The sequence below is a fragment of the Pholcus phalangioides genome, unplaced genomic scaffold, assembly GCF_987345545.1.
Source record: "Pholcus phalangioides strain wild (caught in Gottingen) unplaced genomic scaffold, Ppha-v1.0 ptg000008l_1, whole genome shotgun sequence".
Lineage (NCBI taxonomy): Eukaryota > Metazoa > Arthropoda > Arachnida > Araneae > Pholcidae > Pholcus > Pholcus phalangioides.
In genome coordinates this window covers 8909733-8923469 of record NW_028301601.1, presented here as the reverse complement: position 1 = coordinate 8923469, position 13737 = coordinate 8909733, and positions in this window count along the sequence as shown.

Here is a 13737-nt window from a genome sequence, read left to right as displayed (position 1 = left end):
TTTTTAATGGAGATAATGATATTCGATATACGGGTGTTGCATGGGGTAATAAAACGCTCAACGATATTCAAGTGGAAGACGTGGAGGTCCTAAATCTTCTAAGAAATGTATGTGCAAGCAAAGCACCAGGACCAGATGATATCTATCCCAGGGTTCTCAGGGAAGGTGCTAATGAATTGTTGGGGCCAGTCGCACAGATATACAGGAGTAGTGTTGCTGAGGGTATCGTCCCGAGAGATTGGAAACTGGCTAACGTTGTTCCGATATTTAAGAAGGGTAGTAGAGAAGTGGTGTCTAATTATCGTCCAGTGAGTTTGACGAGCTCCCTCTCGAAAATTTTGGAAATTATCATCAAAAGGCAGTTTGTGAAGTGGATAGACGAGAATAATGTATTGTCGGATAATCAGCATGGGTTCAGGAAGGGGAAGTCATGTGTAACTAACCTCCTTTGCTTCTATGATTACGTGACTAAGGCTTTGGGTAAGAGCAAAAATGTCGACGTTGTTTACCTTGATTTCCAGAAGGCATTCGATCGGGTCCAACATGGCAAACTCTTGAAGCGTTTACACGAGATTGGAATAGGGGGCAACTTGCTGAATTGGATAGAATCGTGGTTAAGAGATAGGTCGCAACGAGTTATGGTGAACGGGGAATTCTCTGGTTGGACAGACGTCACAAGTGGAGTTCCTCAGGGAAGTGTCCTTGGCCCCATACTTTTTTCACTTTTTATCGATAAACTCGATCAGGGTATCGATGGAATTACTAGCAAATTCGCAGATGATGTGAAGCTAATGGGGGTAATCGGGAATGAAAGCGATAGGGAGTTGCTCCAGACCAACTTAAACAAGATTGCAGCATGGGCAAATGAATGGAGCATGACGTTTAGCGTAGATAAGTGCATGGTCGCTCATTTTGGTTCGAACAACCCACGGTTCTCTTACGAGTTGAATGGTGTCACTATCCCGGATGCAACTAGAGTCACCGATTTGGGAATTCTCATTGACGAGCGACTTAAGTTTTCTGAACATTGTTCAGCGGTTGTCAAAAAATCGAATAGAATGCTTGGTCTCATTTTCAAAAAGGTCTCTTCGCGTTCTCCTAAAGTCATTCTTCCTCTTTTTCGAGGCTTAGTTCGTCCTGGACTGGAGTATGCTGTAAGGTTTTGGAGACCATACCTACAGAGGGACATAGACTTGGTTGAAGGGGTGCAGAGAAGAGCTACGCGTGTCCTTATTGGCACACAGGGCTTGAGTTATGAAGAAAGACTTCATTTTTTGAATATGTTTACATTGGATGAACGCAGGTGTCGAGGAGATATGATCGAAGTGTTCAAAATTTTCAATGGGATGGATAGGATGGACCATGAACTTTTAGTACACCGCCAATCGACTGCTTTTACAAGGGGACACCAGTATCGATTGGTGAGGGACAATGCAAGGTTATGGTGTCGCAGGGAATTTTTCTCCAATAGGGTTGTTAATAAATGGAATAGCTTACCCCCGGAGGTAGTAAATTGTAACACAATTGACACGTTTAAAAAGAAATACGATAAACATGTTGGGGTAAATCGAGAAGCTATCCATTCTTAGAATAAGACAACCATAAGTAATCTTTATGGGCATCGTATAATATTTTATCATGTGTATATATTGTTTGTAATTTGTGTTAATTGCATTTTTAATTGGGTTGCTGTATTTTTGAAACATATGACAACCATATTTTTATGGGCATCTTTTTATCAGCCACCTCGTTGGGCATTTTGCCTGTTGTGGCGTTGTATTTGTATTTGTATTTGTATTTATTTAGTATTTCTTTGTTCTAAATTATTCGGTGATTAAGCTTTACCGGGCTAATATTCGCCAATTTCTTTTCCTGGTATTGAGGGTCGGATAAGTGTTACTGTATATACAGGGTAATTAAGCCTATAATTAGTGTTCCCAAAATCCGAGCAGTTTTTCTCAAAAACGAATCATCCGAATAAATCCAAATTTTCAGGATATCTTAATGAGACCATGGGAAAGAGATTTATTCAATAAAAAAACGTTCAATTCTTGAATTTTTTTCCCCCCACGGTTCGTTTAGTGCATATACCAAGTTTCAATGAAATACGTCTACTAGAACGAGCGCTAACTAAATCTAAACGAACAGAAATTAAATCTAAACGTTTAATTGATTCATAAACCAGTTTGTGAGTTCATGAACCCTCGCTGTAACGAGCGGCGGGAGCATTTTTTTTTTTTCTATTTGCGATTAATTAGGTAAGCGAATCTACGTTCTGTGTACCTTCCACAGAATGAAAATATCCGCATACACTAACAGATTCTTTGGACAGATATTACCAATCTCTTGGGAATGCGTGAGGATCACGTTATTTAAATAGTAAATAAAATTATGTGGAGTATATATACAGGGTGGTAACTATCGACCGCCCAATAATTACACACGTGATTCCTTGTGCAAAACTAATTTGGAAAAGTGTTTTCCGTTTTTTGATCTGACCCATAATTAATGGGTTATAACGTTTTAAAAACTGATGACGTCACTTAAAAATCCAGCCAAATTCACCAAATGTATAACTTGGCGTTTTTTTAAACTGCACAATGATAGAACCCTATGCAATCGAGAAAGTAAACCAGTTTCTTTTCCATCTTTTGTTGTTGCTGTTTGCACACTTTTCAAATTTTTAAGTGGGTGTTAATTATTACGATTTTATAAGGTTGCAGATGTTTTTGAGTTCATCCATAAGATTAAAAAAAAGCTACTGCCACCCCGAAAATTCTGAAATTTTGCTGAAATGTGTTACTCGCCATGTTTAGTAAAATGAACCTCGAATTTCGAAGTTGACCCTAGTATTTTTTGAAACAAATATTGAATATTTTCTCATATTTTTGAAAATTTATACATTTTTTTCAAACTTTGAAATTCGTAAAAAAATTCTAACGGATTATCAAACGTCGAAGTTCGAGATTCATCTCAGTAAAAAAATGTCATAAATATTTCTGCAAAACCTCATAATTTTTGGTATAGTATATATATATATAGGTTTTTTTCAAATCTTAAACGGATGAGCTCAAAAACTGCAATTTGTGAAAATCGCGTTCAAAGCGTTTTTTTTTTGTTCACACACATTTGCACTATAACTCATTAATTTTTAGTTTTGTTTTGACAAAAAAAAATTAACCCGATTGACAAGAAATATTTTGCGTCTGATTTTCTGCACACATCGCAACTTTTGATTGAAATTCTGCAACACAATTAACTGAGTAACGCAACAAACATAATGAATGAAATCGATCACAGTTACAAATTGTCACGATTACAGTTTAAAATTTTTACGGCATCTCATTTATGTTATGAATGTGCGTATGAAACAGTAGGCTCTACTCAAAACCATATTTGGAGCAACAGACAGTAAAGACATAATATGATATAAGTGATAAAAATCTCTCAAATTTCGAAAATTCAGAAACAGGTGGAGGGGCGGGTAAGCAAGATTTTGCGGAAAAAAATTAAGAAACGAAATACACATATAAGAGCAACGGGGCGGCAAAACCCTGAAGTCCGTCTCTGTTAAGAGGTGTCCCTGGGCAATTGCCTCTTTTCCTGACATGACAAGCACAATTATTTTCAATTTGTTTTGACGCCGTTTGACCTAATTGGTTCTTGAGCTATAAAAATCAAAGTCCCATCGAATAAATACACGCCCCTGAATAAACCTTCATTTAAAAAAAATGACCAAGTTCTGCGCGAATCATGTAAAAAATCATCATTAAAAATTTATTAATATTTCATCGCGATAAAAATCAATTGTAGTCAAAAAAGAAATGGAAAATCGTCATTGCAACATGCAGAAATCGGTATGAAAATGTGACTCGATGAATAGAAAATATCCGAGAGAAACCACTAATTATTTTGAATATGCCAATTCATAAAATGACTAGTTTGATTGAAAGTTTCTGATCGAAACGTTATTATTTTAGTGTTTTCACAAGTCACCTTCGTCAAACTACTATTTTTTCAATCTTCTTTGAAGTTTATTACACGTGACTGTGTGTGTGTGTGTGTTTTGATGAGGTTTTAAAATAACTCAAAAAATATTGTACTGTTTCATTGATCAATATGTAATCTGATTAAAACGACAGCGTATAAAAATGATCGCGTGGTAAACAGAACGCACTGTATGCACCTTCCTAAAAAATTTTTGACTTGATAGTGAAAGAGATCAAATTACCACATTTTGGCAAAAAAGTATTGATTCATTAAAAAAAAATTTCAAGTAGATCTCATTTGGCTGACACTAAAATCTGGTGGTAAATTTCCCAATATAGTGGATGAAACGAATACGTAATTTCACGTAACAACGAGGTTATACTATCACACTGCATTGAGAGTGAAAGCGCCAATCGTGAAAGAAGAAGGACGAACTTGGCTTCTAATGGGATTGAATACTTCAGTTCATTTTTAAGAAGTGACAACCCGCTGCTGGCGGAGACATGCAATTTGGTTCGGTGTTTGGCATATAACTGACCGTTAGAAAAATGACACGTCACAAAATTTTAAAAGCTTATAACTGACTTAATATTCGTCCGATCGAAAAACACTTTTCTATATTAGTTTTTCACAAGAAATCACGTGTGTAATTATTGGGCGGTCGATAGTTACCACCCTGTATATATACTCCACATAATTTTATTTACTATTTAAATAACGTGATCCTCACGCATTCCCAAGAGATTGGTAAGATCTGTCCAAAGAATCTCTTAGTGTATGTGGATATTTTCATTCTGTGCAGGGTACACAGAACGTAGATTCGCTTACCTAATTAAGCGCAAATAGAAAGAAAAAAATGCTCCCGCTTGTTACAGCGAGAGTTTATGAACTCACAAACTGCTTTATGAATCAATTAAACGTTTAGATTTAATTTCTGTCAGAAAATAATTGAAAATTAATGCAACGCAAACTACAGGGTGTTTCACGAAGGACCCCTAACTTTGAAAATAAATGACTCTGAAACGGTGATGGATTAGAAGCATGAAACCAGTGGTATGTTTATTAAAAAACCGCAAGAATCTGATACAGAAAACTCAAAATTTTAGTTACAAATTGTGCCGACAGACGGCGCAGCAGGCGGATTTACCATAAGTAGGCTGTACGTAGTGGGTAATGCAAGCAGTCCTCTTGCATTCACATCAAAAGCGATTCAAAATGTCCACATTTCCCACAGTACACGTCTCAAACGAATAATGAAATTGCCAGTGACTCTCTGTAGTGTGTGACCGGATATCGACACACAAGCTTGACAAATATCCTCCTCCAGCTCGTCGAGTGTTAAAGGATTGTTGCGGTAAACAATATCCTTCAGTGTGCCCCACAGAAGAGGTTCACAGGGGATGAGGTCGGGTGAATACGGAGACCAGTTCATGCTTTTTCTCTTAACTGCCGAATTGTTCAACGCAATAATTCTATCATCGAAATATCCGTCCAGAAAGTCAAAAACGGCTTGTGTGTACGTGTGGGCGAGCCCCATCTTGCATCACCCACGACGTGTCTGGTTGATCGTCCAACGCATGTTGAATGACAACAAATTGTTTCAAAAGCGCAATATACCGGTCAGTCGTCACCGTTTCTCGCGAGAATAAATCCGCCTCTGCCCAGACAGTGAGTGAGTGACCTATAGAATTTGAAAGCACGGGAGTGAGCAAAGAGTGACTTAGAGCGTGAATAAGCATGCGAATGTACAAACGAGTGACCTGCATAGTGAAGGACCAGGTCAGTGAGTGGAGTAGAACCAAGGCCGTTTTAAGAGCATCCTAGTCCTCCGGACAAAGTGATTTTTCTTAGGCCCCTCCTTCCGGGCGAGACATATACTTTCAAATTTTACAAAATTTTACTTTCAAAAATTTTAACCAGATTTAATTTTTACGAGCCCTTTCCCCCCTGCACTTGAACACGGCCCGGGGGTGGCCCTCAAGTAAAAAGAGGGCTTAATGAGAATGCGACCTGGTTAAAATTTTCGAGATTAAGCATATAAATCGGTAAGCAGGCATTTATGGTCAGCATTTATAGCCCGCAGAAAAATCAATTTGCCCGGGGACCAATGATACTCTTGAGAAAACAATGACCTTGAGGACTTTAACACAGGTGTACTTGCAGGAGTGGGTGGAGGCAAGCGGGTTATTGCACAGTGTGGCGAATTTGAGGAAACAGTTGGTTCTATTCAAGAAAATCAAAATTCTTGTAGCCCAACGACAACGACATAACATGTTTAGTTTGGGGTCCCGTAACCCGCTCAATAGCGGTGCATACCAGCACCTCCTAGAGATAGAAGGCCTCCGCACGCTGCTTGTGACGTCAAGCTTGTAAGTAGTCCATTTCCCTCTAAGAATATTCAGGGAAAAAAAATTCCCTGCTCGTGCCAGTATCATCGCTGTGAGGAAAAGAAATGGCCGGGCTCAGAATTGGCGATTTCTATGCCCCACATCCAATCACTATGCGGTATTTGTGAGCCAATCAGGAAGATTCTACGCCAAAATAAGAAGAAACGAAATAGGATGCTGTGCTTCAAAATGTGGTAAACTTGCTAGGTAGTCTTAATGACGTTTATGGCAAACAGTGCAGAGACCTTCTATCTCTAGGAAATTTTGTGCATACCTCCTTCATCTTGCCTCGCCATCTGCGTAGCGAATGCAGCGTGTAGCCATGGCGTTTTATGCAGATTAAGTACATATAAAATATACTTCCCTTTACAGAAGATAAAGCCCCCTTGAGAGCTTGCAAGCAAAGCAAAGCATTAAGGCGCGTATATACTAGCGCGCGGATCGTGCAATGCAAGCGTTCGCAATCGATTGTTCAGTAATTTGTACGGTGTTGCGAATGATTAACGAATCATTCTTGATATATGACATGAATGTCGCTCTCCACTTGTTAATACAAGATATACGGAAGACTGGATGTTGTGAAGATATTTATTATTTGAGATGTTGATTTTTTAAGGAAGGAAAAAACTCATCTCTGCCTCTACCGGGAGTCGAACCCGGGTCCCTCGTCGTCCATGAGCTATTAGCTGATCGGTTTCACCGTCCATTGCACGGTTCCGTTCGGCATATATACGCTCTAGCGAAGGAAAATCTCTATCTCCTCTGTAGCTTAGTGGTCAGAGCACTCGTCCGGCAATCGAGGGACCCGGGTTCGACTCCCGGTAGAGGCAGAGATGAGTTTTTTCCTTCCTTAAAAAATCAACATCTCAAATAATAAATATCTTCACAACATCCAGTCTTCCGTATATCTTGCATTCTTGATATGTTTGAACCGATCCACTGGGAGTCGGTATTTTCGACGAACACAAAGGAATTCTTCCTTCTAGTTTGGATGGCGAGGTGTACGTGCTTCTGAGCCTATCTAGAGCCTTCATTCCCCCCCCCCCCGTCTTATTTTGCGAAAGTCACTTAATAGTCATAATAATTGAAATTCGTCATTTTTAATAGTCATTTAAATTCGTTTATCATATCCTGGCGTGGACCGAAGAAGATTGCTTTCAGCTGATCGAGATGTACAAATCGCAGACATTGTTATGGGATCCTCGCCATGCCCATCATTTCCGCAGGAATTTGAAGGAGGATGCATCTCGAGAGATTAGCTGCTCCATGGGCCGACTAGCAGATGAGTATAAGGCCAAAATAATTAGCCTGCTGGCCACCTACCGTAGAGAGAAAGCCAGAGAAAAAAATAGGTGGTTTTTTTGTTTTTGTTTTGAGAATTTCTATATATTTATAATTCTAACTTGAAGTAAAACATGATCTCTTGATGATAGTTTTTAACGTTTGCCTCTAATTATTTTTTATCTCGATTCATGTGTGTTGATTGAATAAAATTGATTGAAAAAGCAATGAAATGAACACCATGGGCCACCTAAATTCTTGTGGTACGAAAAAAAAAAAATTGAAATGATGCAATATTGAACCTGTTGATTGTTAAACCGATCAGCACACACTAATTGTTATTATGGTTCTGATTTTCTGGGCTGAATTCCCCCTCCAGCATAAATGTGTTCGCGCAATAATATAGTACCGGAAACAGTGAGCTAATGACAATTTACGAACGTTTTAACAACTGGCTGTTGCGAAGATATATTTTGGAGAGAAAATTCAACTGCCCCTGTGGGAAATCGAACCCCGGGAAATCGAAAGATTGAGAGATTCGGTGGCTCTGTAGTCTAGTGGTCTAGGGCGTTCACCCGCAAAGTGAAAGGACGTGGGCTCGATTCCCCGCAGGGGTAGTTGAATTTTCTCTCTTTCCAAAATATATCTTCGCAACAGCCAGTTGTTAAAACGTTCGTATGGTAGCGGAGAGTGACGTCATCCTTCTAATGACAATTTCTGTGGCAGAAATATTTTTATTCCGATTGTTGATAAAAATCATACACATGCAATGCAAAATATTTTAGCAGGGCTAGAAAAAACAATATAAAACAATTCGACTTGAAAATATATGCAACATTTACTTATCACATAAGATTGGCAGCCATATTTTACACACACATTTATTTAATATGGAATAAGTATGAACATTGAGTAATGAATTGCTAATGAGCACATACCCAAATACATTTTTTTACTTAAACTAGCATTGAAATATGTTGCATGAATATATATTTTTATATATGAAGGAACCTTAGACGTTTCCGTTAGCAGATGGTTTGCTTATGAAGCGTTCCGATTTGTGCAGGACAGGGATACACCGAGGAGTAGAATATAGATACCGTGAGTAAAATAAAGCTTTACTCTCTTACATGTTTCAAAGTTCATTAAAATACAAGTAGGGACAATAGCATAGGTTGATTAAATACTCTCCTTCTGCACCGAAGAGTGTTCAAAGACGTTGCGATTTCAACAATAAAATGGTTTGTTTATTGTAAGGTTTTGAGAACTCTGGAAACGCAGTGAGCCGTAAACAAAATGATTTACATTTGTCGAAAGGCAACTAATACTAGATGTACAGACCATACTTCTTCTTCGCATACTACATGTTAATTCCGAATTTTTTCCATTGTGTTAATGCTTCGTTTCCCAGCGTTATTCCGGGGGCATTTGCAACTGGCCTGCTGGAGAGAAACGCGTGCAATACATCAGTTCGTTTTTTTAATTTCCAGTAGAATTTCCCGTGGTTGTGGTATCTTGTATGCTAGCTGGTTGCGTGGAATCAGCTGTTCTTAATTTCTGAAAACAAGCAGAGCCCACCCCACCCTCCTTCTCTTGAACGTGAAATGAAAATTTCGACAAAAAATCTGGATGCATGGAAGAGTGAAACTTGTGAAGAAATTAAATATGCCGAGATTATTTTATATTAATTAAATTAAATATACTACTGGAGACGGTTGCAAAACAATATAATAAAAATAAATCTGTAGATATAAACAGAATTGTTCGCAGAAAATCTTACAAATTTGTTTTTAATTTTCTTTTTTTTGTCATTTGTAAAATAATCGTAATAATCCTGAAGAAAGAGAGAGAGAGAGAGAGAGATTAAATTGGCAAAGTCATATTGGATTAAATTCATCAAAAAATCGCAATCTCATGACCTTTCTTTGTTTTCTTCATATTCAGATTACTTTCAAGCATAATTCGAAAGTTAAATAAAAATTAATTTCTGATAATTTCGGAGAGTTGCGGCTAAATGAAAACTATGCCGTGATTCGGTGTCTCGAAAGTCATACAAACGGGGTTCTCTCTCTGCACTGTATTTATTTCCTTTTATTCATTCCTCCCCCTCTTCAGATCTGCATACCACTTAATGTCCGAATTTGACTGGTCTTGTGCTACTTCACTGATGTTTATCTATCTATATTGCTCTAAAACAGAATCTTTTAACCCGGGCATCTGATGACAACCTGGTAACTTTAGATCCTTTCTACTCTCAGGATTATATAACTTAATCATTTCACTTTAATGGGCATCAAAAAAAAACCATCAATAAATGGTCATTGTATCCTTGGCCAGCACCATCCCCCATCTGTTCTTTGTCTTTTTATGAGAGCAAAAGACCTATTCCAGAGAAGTCGGTCCCTGGAAAAGTTATCTTTTCAGTTGAACTTTCCTTTTCTTTTTTGAAAAAACAAATATCAGTCACATCGATCTCACAAATGGCCGAATCTTTTTTATGCAAGTTTTTCCTTTGACTCCCTTCATATTCGTTTGAAGCTGAAGCTGCTTCAGAAAAACAAGAAAAGGGCTTTGCCCCACCAGTGGTCACTTTTTATCTTCACTGGTGGGGCAAATAGAATGGCTAGTGGGGCAAAATCCCCCCCCCCCCCCACAGTAGTTAACATGTTAAAAAAGGCCTTCTTCACAATCAACTTTCAGGTTTTAATTATTGTATGCCATTCCGGAAGTATCCATCGACCTTAACCAGTCAGGTGATTACGACGACATACGCACTCGTGCCAATTTTTAATATAATTATTTCAGTTTTTGGAAACTAATTAGTAATTAGTTCAATTATCATAATTTTTTGTTGTTGTTGATGATTTAAAAAATTAAAAAGTCAATTTAAATGTATTCATAAAAAAATCTGAATCAGGAAAATTCATTTTATTAGCTTCATACTTTTAAAAAGGGGAAAAAGGAGAAATTAACTGGTCACCTGACTGGTTAATTACCTTACCCTATCATAATTACATGCAAGTAACCACTGAAAACATTTTGTATAAATTCAAGGATTCGCGTAATAAAATATTTTCATAGTTTAGGCTCGCGGCAAAAATAGTTATAAAGCAAAAAAAAAACCATGACTTGTTAAAGATTCCAATAATGAATTATTAGAAATTTTTACTAAAGTATCTTATTACGGGAAATAAAAAATAATTTATCAAGTACTGGAGCCGGAAAGTGAATAGGACGAAGAGTAAATTTAACGAGTAACCAATGTCGTCTCGCAAGGGTGAGAATTTTGCCTCGAGCCACCCATGGTATACAGAATTTAGTTTGCAATTTGTGATATCCTTCAAGGAATGGGGGCAGCCCCTACCTCCTGACGTATGACTGCGTGAGAACCCACGAGTTGAAAATACTTCAAACGCCCCTGGCCACAGCCCCCCCCCTTCCCCCCGTTTTCTCTGTTTGGGATCATGAACGTACTATAGACTAAACGAATGAGACGTTTCTTGATGGAGAGACAGAATCGTTAATATGAGAGATTTAATTAAATGATTAAATTATATGATACATCAGAGACCCATCGGGAGCGCATTTTCTTGCATGCGTCCGGTCTCACACTTCAACATCGAATGATACTAAAATGATAGTACCGCTACATGGCAGGTGTCTTTCTGCTACGCACCTACATCTAAAGAGCAGGTGGTATTCGCTAACATTCGGCCACCCTGCTACAAGAACGTCCTCGTTCACATGATACATTATTTTGCACAGCACAATTTTTCTGGAGTATATCAACAAATACACTAATTGCAAAAATAAATTATGGAAACTATAAAATACGATACACAATATAAATGTCAAAATATAACAAAGTACAAAAATTAGTAAACACACATAATATGAATTGAAGTCAGAAAATAATGACAGTTCTCCCATAGTTCATAGTCTTTCAAATACGACGGCAATTTTCTCGCCCTTTTAGTACGGTTCACTCTGTTTGAATCATTGTCAGGATCGCAATATTCCTCTCTCGGTGTACATGCATTTGATACATGATTATCGTTGATTTGTTTCACTTCACCATCATCGTCATTGAGCTCTGAGTCAATAACTTGATCTTCATCGTCAACAAGATGGAATAGTTTCATCTGAGATGCATGGGCTGTTGTTGTATAATTTTTTTCGTCTTCCTCGCCCTTGACCACTTTGACGAAAATCAGTGATCTTATATGTGTCTGATGGCAGTATTCCAGCAACCACCATTGGACCTCGGTACTTTGCTTGTGTTTTGGTGCTTACTCCGGTCTGCTCTGGTAACCGTCGTACCACTATCACATCACCAATAGAATATTTAAAAGCAACGCTGTGATGAGCATCGTACATCTCTTTCATTTTCTCTTTTGAGTCCAGAATATTTTCTCGAGCTTGATCACGCAATTTGTTTGGTGACTCATATTCGGAAGAAGTTGGCAATAATTCCGGTGGAAAGTAACCAGGTCTTTCGGGTTTGTATCCATGTAGAAGTTCAAAAGGGGACTTGCCTGTGGACTTACTGGGTGCCCAATTTATTGATCTTTGCACTTCAGGCAATACTCGATCCCAATCCCTATGCGACTCAGTTTTAACAGACGAGGTTATCATAGGTATAAGAACTCTGTTTATACGCTCGACTTGACCATTTGCTTGTGGCCTTTGACTACAGATAAGTGTATGTCTGATTCCATGCAATTTACAGTAATCTTCAAATGCTTTTGACGTGAAGCAGGTTCCTCGATCAGTTATAACACGATGGGGAGTTCCATAATCACTGATGAATTCATCAAAGTACTTGAGTACACTCTTCGTGGAGCAATTAGGACACGGTCGTAAACGAACAAATTTCGTGAAGTTATCAATAATGACCAAAAGTTCTTTGTTGCGATGAGAACTGGATATCAATGGTCCTAGGAAATCCATGTGAATAATTTCAAACGGTCTTTTACCTGGGAGTATAGGGTTCAATTTCCCTTGTTTCTTTCCTGACGGTGCTTTTGTAAATGCACAGACCACACACTGTCTCACATGTTGTTTGACGTAGCTCACCATTTTTGGAAACCAAAAATGTTCTCTGATCATCTGTACTACTTTTTCTGCACCATAATGACCTGAAAAGTCATGATATTTCACAGCAAGGTATTTTCTCATGGTTCGTGGCATCACAAACAACTTTCGTTGCTTGCAATTAATTTCTTCGATGCGATAAAGTATACCTTCATTCAACTCATAGTTATCAATAGTAGATTTATCATGATGAGTACGTTTAGATACTGGCTTCTTGAGAACGGAAATAATTTTCTGCAATTCTTTGTCCTGAGACTGAATAAGAGAAACTCTATCTCTTTCGTTGGAAATGTAAAATGCCTTGGGATTTACATTAAATTCGCTTGGACCGTTAGAACGAATCCCGTCATACGATGTATTTTCGCATTCTTCCACAGGTGAACGACTGAGAGCATCGACGTGCGTCATATTCTTTCCAGGACAATGTTTCACCTCATAATCAAATTCGCTAAGTTGTTCAGCCCATCTCGCAATTTGAGGCTTAATATTTCGTTGAGTGTTCAAGTATATGATAGCAGAACAGTCGGTAACAAGCGTAAATTTCAAGCCAAGTAGTAACGGTCGAAGTCGCGTCATTGACCATACAACAGCAATGAGTTCAAGACGACTGGAGTGGTACTTTTCTTCATTAGGATGAGTTCTACGACTCACACAGTACACCAGCCTTAGATTGTTGCTTTTGTCACGTTGAAGTAGCATACCTGCTAATCCGACCGCACTTGCATCAGTGTGCAATTCTGTTTTATCACGAGGATCGAATAACTTTAACACCGGTTGTGACACTAGTTTTTCTCGCAAGATCGCAAAAGCATTTTGTTGTTCATCGTTCCATTCAAATAACTGATTGTTCCTAAGTAAACGGTTAAGAGAAAATGCTATGATAGCATAACGTTCTATGAAGCGCCGAAAGAAACCAGTCAAACCCAAAAATCGTCGTAGTTCTTCTTTAGTCTTGGGAACTGGATACTCAGCTATAGCAATTAAT